At 41.3% G+C, this 16,079-nt stretch overlaps 1 protein-coding gene across 8 annotated transcripts in view; it reads left to right on the forward strand.

Annotated features, from left to right (window-relative positions):
- PHACTR2 (phosphatase and actin regulator 2) overlaps positions 1-16,079 on the forward strand; it is a 196,947-nt gene that overhangs the window by 96,023 nt on the left and 84,845 nt on the right. The gene's annotated exons all lie outside the window — the stretch shown is intronic.

Here is a 16,079-nt window from a genome sequence, read left to right on the forward strand (position 1 = left end):
TTTAAGAATTATGTTATTTAGCACCTTTCATGTTAGACATTATTTAACCTTCGTGTTAAAGCTTCATGTGGACTCATGGAAGAAATGGGCTTTAGATCTCGGGCCAGAATTAAGCCTAACTTAAACAGGTGTCCAGTATCAGTGGGATGATCTTTAAGGTAGAAAGCCATTTATCTCATGATAGAAGTTCAACTTTCTCTGTGCTTGTTGTCTAATACAGTCCCTTCATCAGAATTCCTCATTGCCCCAAGGTTAATATTGTCATTGTATGTGCAGGGTCACAGAGCATATCTTACTGGTCTGTGCTGACATGAGAGTTGGCCTTTAGTTCTAGGGCAATGAAATAAAATAGAAAATACCTTAGGGGCCCTTGGCTGGCTCAGTCGTTAGAGTATGCAACTCTTGATGTCAGGGTTGTGCGTTTGAGTCCCATATTGGGTGTAGAGATTACTTAAAATCTTTAAAAAAAGAAAGAAAGAAAATACGTCAGATAGCACAAGGGTATGGAATTGGGACATTCCTAACAAAATTGTCTCTGATGCATTTGCAGCTATATAACTTCTTTGAGCACTTAATGTTTAAAAAGATATAATGATACTGTATCTGGGATTCATGTCAAAATAATCCTGGAGGTGGGGTGAGTATAGACGAAAGAAGACTGACCACAAGGTGGTAATTGTTTAAGCTCAGCGATGGGTAACATGGGGTTTATTATTCTCACCTCTCTACTTGGAGATATTGGAAATTTCTATAATGAAAAGATAGAAAAAAAGAGTTTGGTTTAGGGGCGATGAGATTAGCTTGGTTATTAAATTTTCTGTAGTTTCTAATTGACTTCTGGGATGAGGAGGCAGTGGGAAGTGGACAGAGTGCTGTGCTGAGTGAGGACACCTGGGTTCTGATATTGTCCTTGCCCCCTAGGGGCCATGTGACCTTGGGGAAGTCAGATCAGAGTTGAAGGAGTTGAATTCTAAAGTGCTTTCAGTTCCAGATTCTGTTGTCTCCTTCTAACCCCTGGCTGGATATCTTGTTCTCCCTTGTTCTTCGGTTTCGAATGGAACCATACTGGTCTTCTTAATTGTCCCCCTCTTGGATTTCCCTAAGCACTGAGAGAATATGGCTCTTCAGGCGACCATGGCTACCCAAGATGGGAGTGGGGCTCCAGGGAGCAGCAGTGAGAAGATACTGAGAAGGGAAGATGGAAAGAAGTGTCTTCATTTGTGTAGCTTGCCCTTTACTTGAATCTAGGCTGCTAACTTCTCTCTCCCTAATGTAGAAAGGCAGCTACCAAGAAATTCTCCTTCACTTTTCTTTGTCATCCCTTCTTAATTATTTTAACAGTAGATAGTCTGTAACCCTGAATATTCACGATTAGTCCTTTTAAACAGCATTAAGTATTATTTTATGTTCTCCCATCTTTATTGAGGATAGCCTCCCCATCTTTGTCTTCTGTTTTCTTTTCAGATTCACACAGGATTTTATAGAAGTGTATGTAGCTCCAAGGAGTTATTTGTGGATACTATATTCCTAGCTCCTAAAGCTACCAAAGTGCATTAAAAACCTGAAAAAGTTATTAGATGTCTTTCTCTCTCTCTCTCTCTCTTTTTTTTTTTGCATCAATATTGTGGCATAGCAGAATAAAAACAAGCCACGTAGATGTGCTAACAAATCTTTGTGAATTTATCTGCTACATTTATTTTTGTCCTTTCTTTTTAAACCCATATTCTTAATAATATTTTACTTGTATTTCATGTTATGAAGTGTCCCATTATAACGTATTTGATTATCACCTTATATATATGCTTATTTTAATGCTGAGCTTTATGAAGTGTATCAGTAAAGGCTAAAATACAGGGAGGCACAAAATGGTATAACATATGTTTTATTCACATTGAGGAAAGATGTCACGTCCTCAGGAAAACTGATGCATTTGGAAATAACCAAGAGAAAGGTGTTTTCTTCTTTAATAAATTGTCCCAAACAATGAGCTCTCATTGTTTGGATATGACCCAGGCCATGTGCTATCTGGCAAACTATAAAGTACACCGTAGGCACATCCCACAATATGTCGGGATCCGAAAGAAGATGCATTTCTTCCAAGAAAAGTAAATCTTCTGTTTTTCCTTCTGAACTCCTGGCATTATAGTCGCTTGGATGTGGATCTTACTGTGTTTCACTACATAGTGATTAATACTGCTTTTCCTAGTCTGGGTTTCTGTTGTAGGATTTTTAGTTGGTAACGGATAGGATGCAACAGTGATTTATCAATGCCATTGTAATAAATGCCATTGTAATCACATGGTGGTGGTAGTTAAGAAGGCTCTTATTCAGAGCATGGGGCATGAGACTCTTGATCTTGGGGTTGTGAGTTTGGGCCCCACGTTGGGTGTAGAGATTACTTAAAAATAAAAATTAAAAAAAAAAAAAGAAGAAGGGTCCTGTCCTCTGCCTGCTTTGGTGGTCCTTGAGTGTCAGCTATATTTTGGAGGGCCGTCCTGTTTGGGACTGTGCCCTGACTTCATGTTCTCTGGCCTTATTTTAAAGTGGAAAGTTACCTGTATCTTCAACTCTGTTTAGGCTGGTCCGTAGGCTGTCAACTTCTAGGATAGGAAAACAGTCCTCTTGGCATTTACTTTCCCCTGGGGCCTCTTTTCATCATCTGGGTGCGAGGGCCCTTCTCTGGTCTTTATAGTTACATCCCTTCTGTATCTTTAGAACTCCAAATGTCATTTATACTTATTTTCCTACACAATAATTTCTTCCTTTTTTTTTTTCTAACTGTTTCTCTGGGGGTGGGGTGTGGGTAGTGGCTGAGGCTCCTCCCTCTGGATCTTTAAATATGCTTCCATCTCCCCAAAGCTAAGAACACAAACAAATCCCGTCTAAACACAGTTGTTCCTCTAATTTCTGCATAGTCTGTTACCATCAAGAGAAACATCTTGGGGCACCTGGGTGGCTCAGTCAGTTGAGTGTCCATCTCTTCATTTCTGTTCAAGTCATGATCCCAGGGTCATGGGATCGAGCCCCATGCTGGGCTCCACACTGAGCATGGAGCCTGCTTAGTATTCTTCCTCTCTCTCTGTTGCCCCTCTCTCCTGCTTGCATTTTCTCTCCCTCTCTCTTCTCTCTCTCTCTCTCTCTCTCTCTCTCTCTCTCTCTCTCTCTCTCAAATTAAGAAAAAAAAAGGGAAAGACCAAACATCTTGAAAATACAGCCTGTGTCACTGCTTCCACGTTCTCTCCACGGGGTCATTCCTTTCCCTCTGCCATCTGCCCCTGTGTCCAGCGCTCCTCTGATGACATTCCAAGCCTCCCAACCAGGAAATTCAGTGTCATTCTTTCATTGCCATCCATTCCAAACTCTGCAACATTAGCCATCACTGGTTAGTCCTTCCTTGATTTACAAAAGATGTCATTATCTTGGTTGTCTTTGACTTTCCTTTCTCTCTCTTCTTTTCTCCCCCCCCCCCTTCTCATATCCCCTAAACCTTTTAAGGAATTTGCTATGTGTCTTAACCCGTCTCTTTCTTTGAATGTGCTTTTCTCATCTCTTCTCATATCTTCCAAACCAAGCCTCCACCCAAGACCTAGCCACATCTACCCAAGCACTTGATGGGTAGCAATGCCTGAGGAGTGCATGTTAACCTCAGATCCATTCATAAGTTCTACATATATCACTGAAAATGTGATGCATGCCAGGCACTGTTCTGGAGCTGGGTATTCTTCACTGAGTGAGTAAGCAAGGTTCCTGCCGCTCCTGGAGCTTTCATTCTAAAGAGGTAACGTGCTGATAGATGCTATGAATGAACACAGAGTGAGGGAAGAGGCAGTGGGAAAGTACTACGTACAGAATACATTCCCATGCAAAACAGATCCTTGCCAATCCCAGCTATCCATGCTGTTGCAGACATGGCTTTCTTTGGCATCCTGACTTTGAACCATGGAGTCCTTTGACTTTTCCTTGCCTCTTACCATCTTCTACGTTCCAAGGGTTCCAAAACCTTTCATGTGTTTTGTCCTAGTGCAAGGTCTCTACCGTTAGCCTTTCTTCTCAGTCCCCATTGTCTGATCCTTATCACTGTATTATTGCAGGTAGCCTCTTTGCTGTATTTAGGTATTAGCTGTACTAGCTGTAGAAACCTACAGAATGCTAGAGAAGGTAGGGAGAGGTAAGGTTCTGGCAGTAAACCTGCCCACAGGGGGACCTGACCCAGCTGGTGAGGCTGACAGAGAAAGTTCAGGATGCCAGGAGCTGCCAGGAATCCCAGAGTAACCACAATGATAACTTCCCAAGCCTCAGGTCAGGCAAGTAGAACAGTGGGTATTTCAGACCAAAATGTCACGTGTTCCACCAATAAAGTAGAATAACAGAGCATCCCGGAGAGTGAGAGTGGGGGATCTGGGCAGGCCTTAGTAGCCAGGGCGTTCTTTACTAAGTGGTAGTATTCATGGGAAGATGGTGCCGGCTATGCGAATAGAAAAACTCACAGAACTCCCATCCTTGTTTTTCCAGGAACCAGGAAATAGAGCTGGTAACTAGGACAGGAAGTTACCAAAGGACTGAGGACGTAAACTCACTGTATAGAGTGGAAAGCAGTGTATGGGTTTTGGGGAGGGGTCCCCTCAGACCCCAAACCTCAGGTTCAGGAGCTCCTGTTGCTGGAAAGGCATAGCTCAAGAGCGAGGTGGCCAGAAAGAGCGAGGCTTCTTGTGGATTCGGGGAAATAGGTAGGCAAACTGTCCACCTTCGCCCTCTCTCCTCTAGCTCATCTTGGATTCCACCATGAAGGAATTTTCCTCAGGTGGAACTTGGGTCCCATTGCTTCTTGCTCAAAAGTATGACTGACCCCATATTGTTTCCTAAGTGAATTCCAGACTCTTCAGCTGTCCTCAGTGTAACCCAAACTGACATTTCCCCTAATTTTTCTCAAATAGTCACTTATATTGGCTTTCAGTCGTGCAGGGTCACTTACTGAACGTGCCCCTAAGCTTTCTTGTCTCCAGGCCTTTCTTCCTCCCACAGCTACACCTGGGGGAAATACTGTGTCATGCAAGGGTCATGACACATCTCTTCTTTCTTAAAGATACTCTTTTTTGGGGGCGCCTGGGTGGAGCAGTCGGTTAAGCGTCCGACTTCAGCCAGGTCACAATCTCGCGGTCCGTGAGTTCGAGCCCCGCGTCAGGCTCTGGGCTGATGGCTCGGAGCCTGGAGCCTGTTTCCGATTCTGTGTCTCCCTCTCTCTCTGCCCCTCCCCCGTTCATGCTCTGTCTCTCTCTGTCCCAAAAAAAAATAAACGCTGAAAAAAAAAATAAAAAAAAAAAAGATACTCTTTTTTTTGTAACATTTATTTATTTTTGAGAGAGAGAGTGTGGAAGTGGGGCAGAGACAAGGGGACAGAGGATCCAAAGTGGGTTCTGTTGCTGACAGCAGGGAGCCTGATGTGGGACTCAAACCCACGAACCGGGAGATCATGACCTGAGCTGAAGTAGGACACTCACCGACTGAGCCACTGTGCCCCTCTTCAACACATTCTTCACCTTGATTTTGTATCAGCTGAATATGAACCTTCCCTCCTTTTCTTGTGATTCTTTAAAAATATGTATAGTTTGACTTCTCTAATTTATGTGCCTGCTCTTAATTTGCTATGTAAAATATTTAAGGGCAGAGACTTGCTCCCTCATTTTTGCCTCACTTCAGGTGCTTTATATAATAGTTTATACCTAGTATGTACTCTTGAATGTGCCTTGAATTGCTTATTTATTGAATATCTACTATAAAAATACAGCACTGGATGCTTAGGACTTTGTAAAAGAAATTGAAGACTGAAAAATCATAATGAAAAGAGAAAGACAGTAAATAAAATACTAACCAAAAGCATGTACTCTCAATTAGAACCATGTACAACTTTCAAGAAATCAATAAAATAATGAAGGAAAATTTCTCTTTCCTCTCTTTTGCCCTTATTTTAAAAGTAAGTTATACTCCTAAATACAGAAATTTATCTTCATCATAACCATGGCTTCCAGAGTTGTGTTGTTAGTAATGCAGAAGGAATGCCTGTCTAGATTTTTAGATAACATTGTTGCAAGTTATCAGCATTCTGCGAATGGAGAGTGGTTTGTAGAGAGGCATCTGGTCGAAGCTTTAATTTACTGGTACTCTGCATTCCCTATTAATAATAATATCACTGTGCCAGGTTCTGTTCTGCTCCAAACAGTTTCTTCATGTTAACTCATTTAATCATCTAAGTTTATGAAGTGTCACTGCTACTGTTGTCCCAGTTTTACTGATGAGGACACTGAGGCCAGAAAATTCAGATGACTTACCCGAGGAGGCACACCCGGACGGAGGCAAAGGTGGTGTCTGAACCCAGGCAATATGGTGCCATAGCCAGTACCTTTGACCGTCGCACTATGTTGTATCTCTAGAAGATAACTTCATACCCGGATCAGTGAGGACTGAGCACTGAAAGGTGATCCTACTTTGTGGGTTTGCTTCATATACTAGAGTTTTTGCTGTGAGAAGGATTTGGTCGGAAGAATAATTTAGGTTCCACTTACCTGCCTAATTTCAGCAGTGTAGGCACAGAAAAATGGTTGACAAGGGTCAAAATTTATGTTTGGTCCTATTAAAGATAATGTTCTCTGTAACCATAGCGGCATAATGTCTCTGTTTGGGATTATTTTCTCTATCTAGAAAGTAGGGCAAAAGTAGAAGGTTTTCCTAGGACGATATTTGTTAAGGACTGGTCTGATTGCATTGATAAATGACAGCATTTTGATCTTATCTGTCTTGTTCTACCATCTGTCTTGTTCTTCTTCCATCTAAAAGATGGAAGGACTTTTGTGTATCATTTACCTTAGCACCATATTGGTGGAAGGGAAGAGAATCTCCCCACAGGAAGTTACAGAAAGAAGTTATATACAGAAGGAAGCCAAAAACGACACAGCCCGACCAGGTCTGCCGAGCCCTCCTCTCATTTGTCTTCTCAACAGATGTTTGCTCAGCATCCACATCTACTCTGTGTCAGGCACTGTTAACAGAGAGTGGTACAGCAAGGAACAAAGGAGACAATGCTGCCTTCCCCTATGGAGCTTATATTCTAGTAGCGGTAAGAGGCAGAAAGTAAACCCCCAAAGTTAGTATATTAAAAAGTGCGAAGGAAAAACATAAAGCAAGGAATAGGGAATGTGGGAGGTAAGTTTCAGTTTAAGATGCCCGTGGCTGGAGAAACTTTACTAGGAAAGCGACACTTGAACAAAGACATAAGGGAGGGGAAGAAACGCACTCAGGGAAATCCTATTAAGTAAGAAATCACAGGAGTGAGAGCATGTATTTCCTTCTAACAGTGATGTCAACCTACTGAATGTAGTCCGTTATAAACTTTATCCAGTCATTTAACAATTAAAATACCTCACATTCATGAACGTCTTGGTTGTTAATCTTGATATCTGTTGCTGACACCATGGCTCCTGACAAACCATGTAATTTCACGCGATACAATTCTAGAAGAGAAGCGAGAATCCAGGAAAGGAATTTAACTTTGTAATATAAACGTTTTGTTACAGCTTCCTTTCTATGTTTTTTTAAATTCATTTTTTAATTTTAGAGAGAGGACATGCATGTGAGTAGGGGAGAGGGGCAGCAGGGGAGAGACAGAGAGAGAGAGAGAGAATCTTAAGTTGCCCCACCTTCAACACAGAGCCCCTTGTGGGGCTCAGTCCCACAACCCTGGGATCACAGCCTGAGCTGAAATCAAGAGTAGGACGCTCAACCGACTGAGCCATCCAGGCACCCCTACAGCTTTCTTTCTGAAGTTAGAATTTAAGAGCCAGATTTTGACAGAGTATCAGAAATACAGCTTCATGGAGTCCAAGTTTAGAACCTTCATATGTTGGTGTTTTGTTTTGTTTTGTTTTGTTTTGTTTTGTTTTGTTTTGTTTTGTTGGTGGGTCTGGATATCAAGTTCTTCAGAGAATGCCTTTATAAATTGAAAGAATTCATGTATGATCTCCTCGGGTAAATGGTCCTTTGCTTACATGCTAATGCTGTCTGCAATACTGTTTTGCTAAATTACTTGGGATGACAAGTATGTTTCCAAACTAATTTACAAAATTCAGTTTGATCCACAATATACCTGAAACTGGCTACAATTAGGATTTGTTCACATACAGCCAAACACTACTTCTTGAAACTATAGGAAAATATCGTCTGAATTTTACACTTAAATTAAGAATTTTAGGGCTGTAGAGTGCCTTCCCAGTCATCTGGATCTGTCTCCAAGGCAGGAATGCCCACTGTCCCCGGCAAACCTGACACGTTGAAGTGGTTCCTTCAGCTTCTGAGCTCCTAATTCCTCACTCTAATTATTGAGGAACTTTTCTTTTACGTCGACTTGAAAGAAATTCTCTCCAATGTTTCCAGCTACCCCCTAGCACTAGTATGTGTATTTATACAGATCTCCTGATCACAGTGTTACATAATGGTCCTTCCTTCTTTTCTTAAAGTTCTTTCATCCCATCAATGTATTCTCAATTCAGAGTTTCTCAGCATGGGGCCATACTAAATTGTCCAGGTTATTCAGTACATTTTTATTGAGTACCTGGCCCAAGGCAGCATGTTCTAAGGACACTTGATGAACAAGCCTGACAAGGTCCTTCCTCTCACATAGCCCACAGTGTAGCTAGACTTCATGTTCCCTTTCCTGGCTATTTATTTTTATTTTTTTATTATTATTTATTTTGAGAGAGAGAGTGCGAGAGAGTGCGAGGGCAGGGGGCGGCGGGCAGGGAGAGAGAGACACACAGAATCCAAAGCAAGGTTCCAGGCTCTGAGCTGTCAGCCCAGAGCCTGACGCAGGGCTCGAACCCGGGAGTGTGAGATTATGACCTGAGTCGATGTCGGACTCTCAACCGACTGAGCCACCCAGGCGCTGCCCTTTCTTGGCTATTTTAATGCCAAGATAACATGGGGACTTCCCCCAAATTCTTATGATTGTACTTCGCCAGCCACATTTTTTTATATTTAGAATTGCATCCAGAATAGGAATTCATCTTGTTATTAAAATGACAAGAATTTATCAGTAGGAATTAAATATCTTCTGCTCACTTAATGTTCTACATATAGAAGAACAGCCAAATCCTTCAAGGTGGGTGATCCATTTTTACCCCCTACGTACATACAATAGTGTGCTCTATGTCATTTCTGTGTACCCTTCTGCATATTCTCCAACATATGTCTCCCTCCATTCTGTGTGTTTTCTTGACAATGTGCAGCCGGGTGAGCTCCCTCCTACATTAGACCTCCCCTTTGGGTCAGATTGGTCTCTTTCCAGTTATCACAAACTCTGTCCCACCACATCTCAAAGAATTACTTTACTGTGTGGACACCTTGGTTCTCCTCGATATATTCTCTTCTGCCTCTGCACCTGTTCATATCATGCTCACACTTCTGGGATGCTGTTTTTTCTGAAAGCACTGGAAGTCTTTGCTGCTGTGTTTTCTGTCCTAGCTGCTGTCCTCCAAAGGACCTGATTTTGTACCATTATCCAAGTGCCTTCCTCCCTCTCTAATTCAACTTTAAGGTTCTCTTCACTAGGCCAAACCAGTCAGTCTCTGCCCCGCATGTTACTTCTTTTTCCACGGAAGGGACCCCGTAAGTTGTCAGGCCTAGCATTTCTGTACAAATGTATGGTCCAGAAAATCAGACCTTGATTTGAGACCATCAGTTCAAGCAGCCACTCACTTTTATTGTCCACTCTCTCCATACCATGACCTTCAGCCAGAAGAGAAGAAAACCACAGCCCAGCCTTCTGCGTCTTTCTGTTTCCTGCTCAGGACTTCTGACTAGATGGGCTGTCTGATTATTTCTGGGGAAGACAATTATTCCTATTGCTAAAAATCAGGAGAGTAGGAGTCTTGGCATGTCCTTCTGTGTGTCCTGAGGAACACACAGGGGAAGACAGCGTTCCTTCTGACCACACCCAGGTCTCCATGTGAGGCGCCACCTTGAGCACACACATCAGTAAGCGCTCCTCAGGGATCACTCTTTGACTTCCTGCTGACACTCACTTGCTGTTCATTCGTATAGCGAATATTCACCAGCCTCCTACCGTGAGCCTACATGTCTGTCGTTCTATGCTCCAGGGGTACAGTTGTTAACAAAGGGGGAAAGTTTCAAGGCTCGAGAGCATTGTCCGTCAGTGTCTCAGACGTACCGCTCCTCTCGGCCGTCTGTCTGCCTGTTTCCAGATCCACATCAAGCACAGCATCCGTTTCCTTCTCCTTGTGTTACCTGTTTTTCTCCTGGCAACCTCTTAACTGTCATTTTGATTCCTCTTTTCTTTCTCAAGACATTTCTCTTTGTAACTGCCTTAACCGTACTGTTTCCATTCCTTCTGGGTATCTTTTACCTTTTCCAGATCAGAGCAAAGAGAGATGTTTCCCAACTCCTTTCACCTTTGCTTTTAAGGGGAAAACTGGTTTATATTTATAGCTTGCCTAATGGTGGCTCCTCTCTGAGGAAGAAAAGCAGAGGTCACAGCCCAGAGATGACTGGAATGGTTTTTGCACACTCCAGACCTCATAGCCTCTAATTTAGATTTTTTTAATGTTTATTTATGTTTGAGAAAGAGAGAGAGAGTGGGGAAGGGCAGAGAGGGGGGAGACACAGAACCTGAAGCAGCCTCCAGGCTCTGAGCTGTCAGCACAGAGCCCAATGTGGGATTCGAACTCACGAAACACAAGATTATGACCCGAGCCGAGGTAGGACGCTTAACCCACTGAGCCACCCAGGAGCCCCCAGACCTCATAGCCTCAAGTTTATCTGTGGTCTTTTATTGGCACCCCTTTTGGAATCGTTTCCTGTAAACTACCCCCAGCAAACTGGGGCTCTAGGGATGAAGCTTTTCACTGAGCACTGGCTTGTGCTTGCTGTGTCAAACCTTAGGCCTTTCAGAAAACACAAATAGGGTTTTGATTTTTCCAAAACTTTTCTCTGCCTTGCGTCTCATTTTTACTGTAGCCATGGGCCAATGAGCCTATAGTCCACAGAAAAATATGGCTGTCTTTCCTGACAAGTCTGACGCTGGACTGCTGAGATTTTCTCAGAAGTAGTTGTGACTGGCTAAGGCTGGAAGCATATATACAAAGGAACTACTAACTAGTTCATTGTTACTGCCTTTGTGGTCATGACTTTCTCAAAAGAGGTCATCTTCTTGGTCATTCACTACTCTAATACTTTTTCTTTGGGGTATGTGTGTGTGTAGTTCTGTGACTTTCATTATATGTTTGTGTTGTGTAACTGCCACCATTATTAGTTCTGTCACAGTTTTATCTCTCCTCAGTCCTGCTGTGCTGTCCTTTTATAATCACACCCTACCCCCTCACTATCACCTCCCCAACTCCTAACTTCTGGCAACCACCGCTCTGTTCTTCACTATCATTTTGTTGTTTCAAGAATGTCACAAAAATTGAAATCATTCGTGTGAAATGTTTTGAGCCTAGCTTCCTTCACTCACCATTTCAGCTTTGAATTCATCTGGGTTGCTGCATGTATGAGTCATTCCTTACGATTTTTGGGGAGTCTTCTCTGCTCTGAGAAGAATCACCCTGCTTCTTTATCCATTCACCTGTCAAAGGACATAGATTGTTTCCAGGTCGGGGTGGTTATGAATGGAGCTGCTATAAGCATTCATGTAAAGGTTTTCTTGTATGTGAACAGAAGTTTTCATTTTGCTAGGGAAAATAGGTAGGAGTGAGATTTTTGAGCCATACATTAAGTGCATGTTTGACTTGATAAATGACTGCCACAGACTATTTTCCAGACTTTTGCATTCCTACCAGCAATGTAAGAAAGTTCCATTGTACCCTTTCCTTGCCAGCACTTGGTATTGTCATTATTTTTTTTTATTGTGGTAAAAAGACATATCCTAAAATGTAAACTATCTAAACCTTTTTATTTTTAAATGTTTATTTATTTTTGAGACAGAGAGGGACAGAGCATGAGCAGGGGAGGGGCAGAGAGAGGGAGACACAGAACGGGAAGCAGGCTCCAGGCTCTGAGCCGTCAGCACAGAGCCCGACGCGGGGCTCGAACTCACAGACTGTGAGATCGTGACCTGAGCTGAAGTCGGACGCTCAACCGACTGAGCCACCCAGGCGCCCCTATCTAAACCTTTTTAAACGAACCCTTCAGAAATGTAAAGTATTTTTACACTGTTATAAAATACATCTCTAGAACTTTTTCACCTTACAGAACTGAGACTCTGTACCTATTGAACAGCTCACCATATCTCCTGGTAATCCCCATTCTACTTTCTACCTGTATGAATTTGACTACTGTAGTATATTTCATATAAATGGAACCATACAGTAGGTATCCTATTATGACTGGTTTATTTCACGCAGCATAAAATGTCTGCAAGCGTCATTTGTGTTGAAACGTGCGTCAGCATTTCCTTCGTTTTTACGACCGCACCATATTTTATTGTATGTATCTACCACATGTTGTTCATCCATTCATCTGTCAGGGGACATTTGGGCTGCTTCAACCTCTTGGTTGTTATAAAAGGTGCCCCTGTGAACATGGATATGCTGTCCTTATTTTTTATATTAGACATTCTAGTAGGTATGTAGTAGCATGTTGTCATAGGTTTAACTTGTATTTCCCTAATGGCTACTAATGCTCAACTATTTTTCATGTACATATCTGCCATCTGTATATCCTCCCTGGTAAAGGTTCTGTTCAGGTCTTTTGCCCATTTTGTGATTGGGTTGTTTTCTTACTGTGCAATTTCGAGAGTTCTTTATATATTCTCTATAGAAGTTCTTTGTTGAATATGTGATTTGTAAATACTTTCTCCCACTGTAGCTTGTCTTGTTATTCTCTTCATCTCTCTTGCAGAGTAGTGATTCATAATTTTGGTCAAGTTCAGTTTATCAGTTTTTCATCACATGTCATGTTTTTTGTGTCGTGTCTCATCTCTTTGCCTCACCTCAGATTGCAAAGACTTTCTTCTGTGTTTTCTTCTAAAACTTTTATAGTTTTACATTTTACATCTAGATCTATGATCAATTTTGGGTTGATTTTTATTTAAGATACAAGGTTTAGGTCAAGGTTCGTTCCCAGTTACTTTAATACCATTTGTTGAAAAGATTATCCTTACCCCCATTCAATCACCTTTGTATCATTTTAAAAATCAATAAACATATTTTTCTTCCATATACTCCCCTTTGATAAAGATCTATTCAACTCTTCTGGCCAGTTTTGTGTGTGGGTGGTTTTTTGTTTTTGTGTTTTTGGAGTTTTTTGTTTACTTGTTTTTGAGAGAGAGAGAGAGCAAGCAGGAAGGGCAGAGAGAGAGAACAAGAAAGAGAGAATCCCAAGCAGGGGGCCACACTGTCAGCACAGAGCCCAATGCCAAGCTTGAACTCACAAACTGAGATTGTGACCTGAACCGAAATCAAGAGTCACCTGCTTAACTGTCTAAGTCACCCAGGTGCCCCTGGACAATTTTTATTGAGCTGTTTCTCTTTTTAATACTGAGTTTTGAGAGTACTTTAGGTAGTCTAGATATAATGCCTTTTTTAGATATGTTATTAAAGATATTTTCTGTCACACTGTAGCTTGTCTTTTTTTTTTTTTAAGTTTGGTTTGAGAGAGAAGAGGAGAGAGAGCACAAGCAGGGGAGAGGGGCAGAGGGCAAAGGGAGAGAGAGAATCCCAAGCAGACTCCATGCTCTCAGTGCAGAGCCCAGCGCAGGGCTCAGTCTCACCATAAGATTATGACCTGAGCCGAAATCAAGCGTCAGATGCTTAACTGACTGAGCGACCCAGGCGCTGCAATGTCTTTCATTTTTTAACAGTGACTGTTATGGAGCTAAGGTCTTAATTTGGGTGAAATACAATTTATTACTCCTTTCTCTTAGGATCATGTTTTTGGCGTCATTCGTAAGAACTTTTCAAGAGCATTTGTTGAAAAGACTATCCTTTCTCCATTGAATTTCCTTTGTGTCTTTGCCAAAAATTAATTGGCCACATGGTCTTTGTCAAAAATTAAGACTCACGTTTGTGTGGGTCTATTTCTGGACTCACTATTCTGTTCTCTTAATCTGTCTGATCCTTTATCAATATCATGTTGTCTTGATTATTGTAACTTGATAAGTCTGAAAATTAGATATCACAGTATTCTTCACTTCATTCTTCATTTTCAAAATTGTTTTGACTAGTTGCTTTGCCTTTCCATACACATTTTGGTATCAGATTGTTTATATTCTCAAAATTTTCCTTCTGGGATTTTTTTAAAATTTTATTTTTTATTCTTTAAATTTTACATCCAAATTAGTTAGCATATAGTGCAACAATGATTTCAGGAGTAGATTCCTTAGTGCCCCTTACCCATTTAGCCCATCTCCCCTCCCACAACCCCTCCAGTCACCCTCAGTTTGTTCTCCATATTTATGACTCTCTTCTGTTTTGTCCCCCTCCCTGTTTTTATATTATTTTTGTTTCCCTTCCCTTATGTTCCTCTGTTTTCTCTCTTAAAGTCCTCATATGAGTGAAGTCATATGATTTTTGTCTTTCTCTGACAGACTGATTTCACTTAGCATGATACCCTCCAGTTCCATCCGCGTAGTTGCAAATGGCAAGATTTCATTCTTTTTGATTGCCAAGTAATACTCCATTGTGTGTATATATATATATATATATATATATATATATATACACGTATATATATATATATGATGGATGAATGGATAAAGATATGATGGATGAATGGATAAAGAGGTGGTGTGTATATATATATATATATATACACGTATATATATGTATATATATATATACATATATATACGTGTATATATATATATATATATACACACCACCTCTTTATCCATTCATCCATCGATGGACATTTGGGCTCTTTCCATACTTTGGCTATTGTTGATAGTGCTGCTATGAACATGGGGGTGCATGTGTCCCTTCGAAACAGCACACCTGTATCACTTGGATAAATGCCTAGTAGTGAAAAATTGCTGGGTTGTAGGGTAGTTCTCTTTTTAGTTTTTTGAGGAACCTCCATACTGTTTTCCAGAGTGGCTGCACTAGCTTGCATTCCCATCCTTCTGGGATTTTTATTGGAATTATATTAAATCTATATTGCAATTTGTGTAGGATTGATATCTTAACTATGTTGACTGTCACAGTGTATGAACTGCTATGTCTCTCCATTTAATTAGCCCTTTTATTTCTTTCATTGGCATTTTGAAGTCTTTAGAAAACAGTATTAGGTTTATACCTATTTTTTTTAACTTTTTTTTTTAATGTTTATTTTTGGGAGAGAAAGAGAGAGCATGAGCGGGGGAGGGGCAGAGAGAGGGGGACATAGAATCCAAAGCAGGTTCCAGGCTCTGAGCTGTCAGCACAGAGCCTGACATGGGGCTCGAACTCAAAAGCCGTGGGATCATGACCTGAGCCGAAGTCAGACGCTTAACCGACTGAGCCACCCAGGTGCCCCATATACCTAAGTATTTCTTTTCTTTCTTTTAAAAAAACTATTATAAATGATATATGTTTTTAAAAATCCGTTTTCCAATTATTCATTGCTAGTTTACAGAAGTACAATTGTATCATGCTACCTTGCTAAACTTACTTATTAGTTCTAGTGAAGATTCTTTAGGATTTTCTGTATTGATGATTATGTCATCTGTGATTAGGAATGGTTTTATTTCTCCTTTCCCGATCTATATGCCTTTTATATCTTTTCTTGCCTGACTAGGACTTCCAGTATGGTACAACAAATAGGACTGGTAAATGTGACTTGCTTGTCTCTTTCTCATTCTTAGAAGGAAGCTTTCATTAAGTATGGTTTTAGTTGGGGGTGCCTGGGAAGCATCTGACTCTTGATCTTGGCTCAGGTCATGATCTCACAGTTCATGGGATTGAGCCCCATGTTGGGGTCCTTGCTGACACCACGGAGTCTGCGTGGGTTTCTCTCCCCTCCCCCACGCTGTTGCCTGTGCTCTCTCTCTCTCTCTCTAAATAAACTTTAAAAAAAAAAAGAAGTGTGGTGTTAGCTGA

Source organism: Prionailurus bengalensis, chromosome B2 (assembly GCF_016509475.1).
Source record: "Prionailurus bengalensis isolate Pbe53 chromosome B2, Fcat_Pben_1.1_paternal_pri, whole genome shotgun sequence".
Classification (NCBI taxonomy): domain Eukaryota; kingdom Metazoa; phylum Chordata; class Mammalia; order Carnivora; family Felidae; genus Prionailurus; species Prionailurus bengalensis.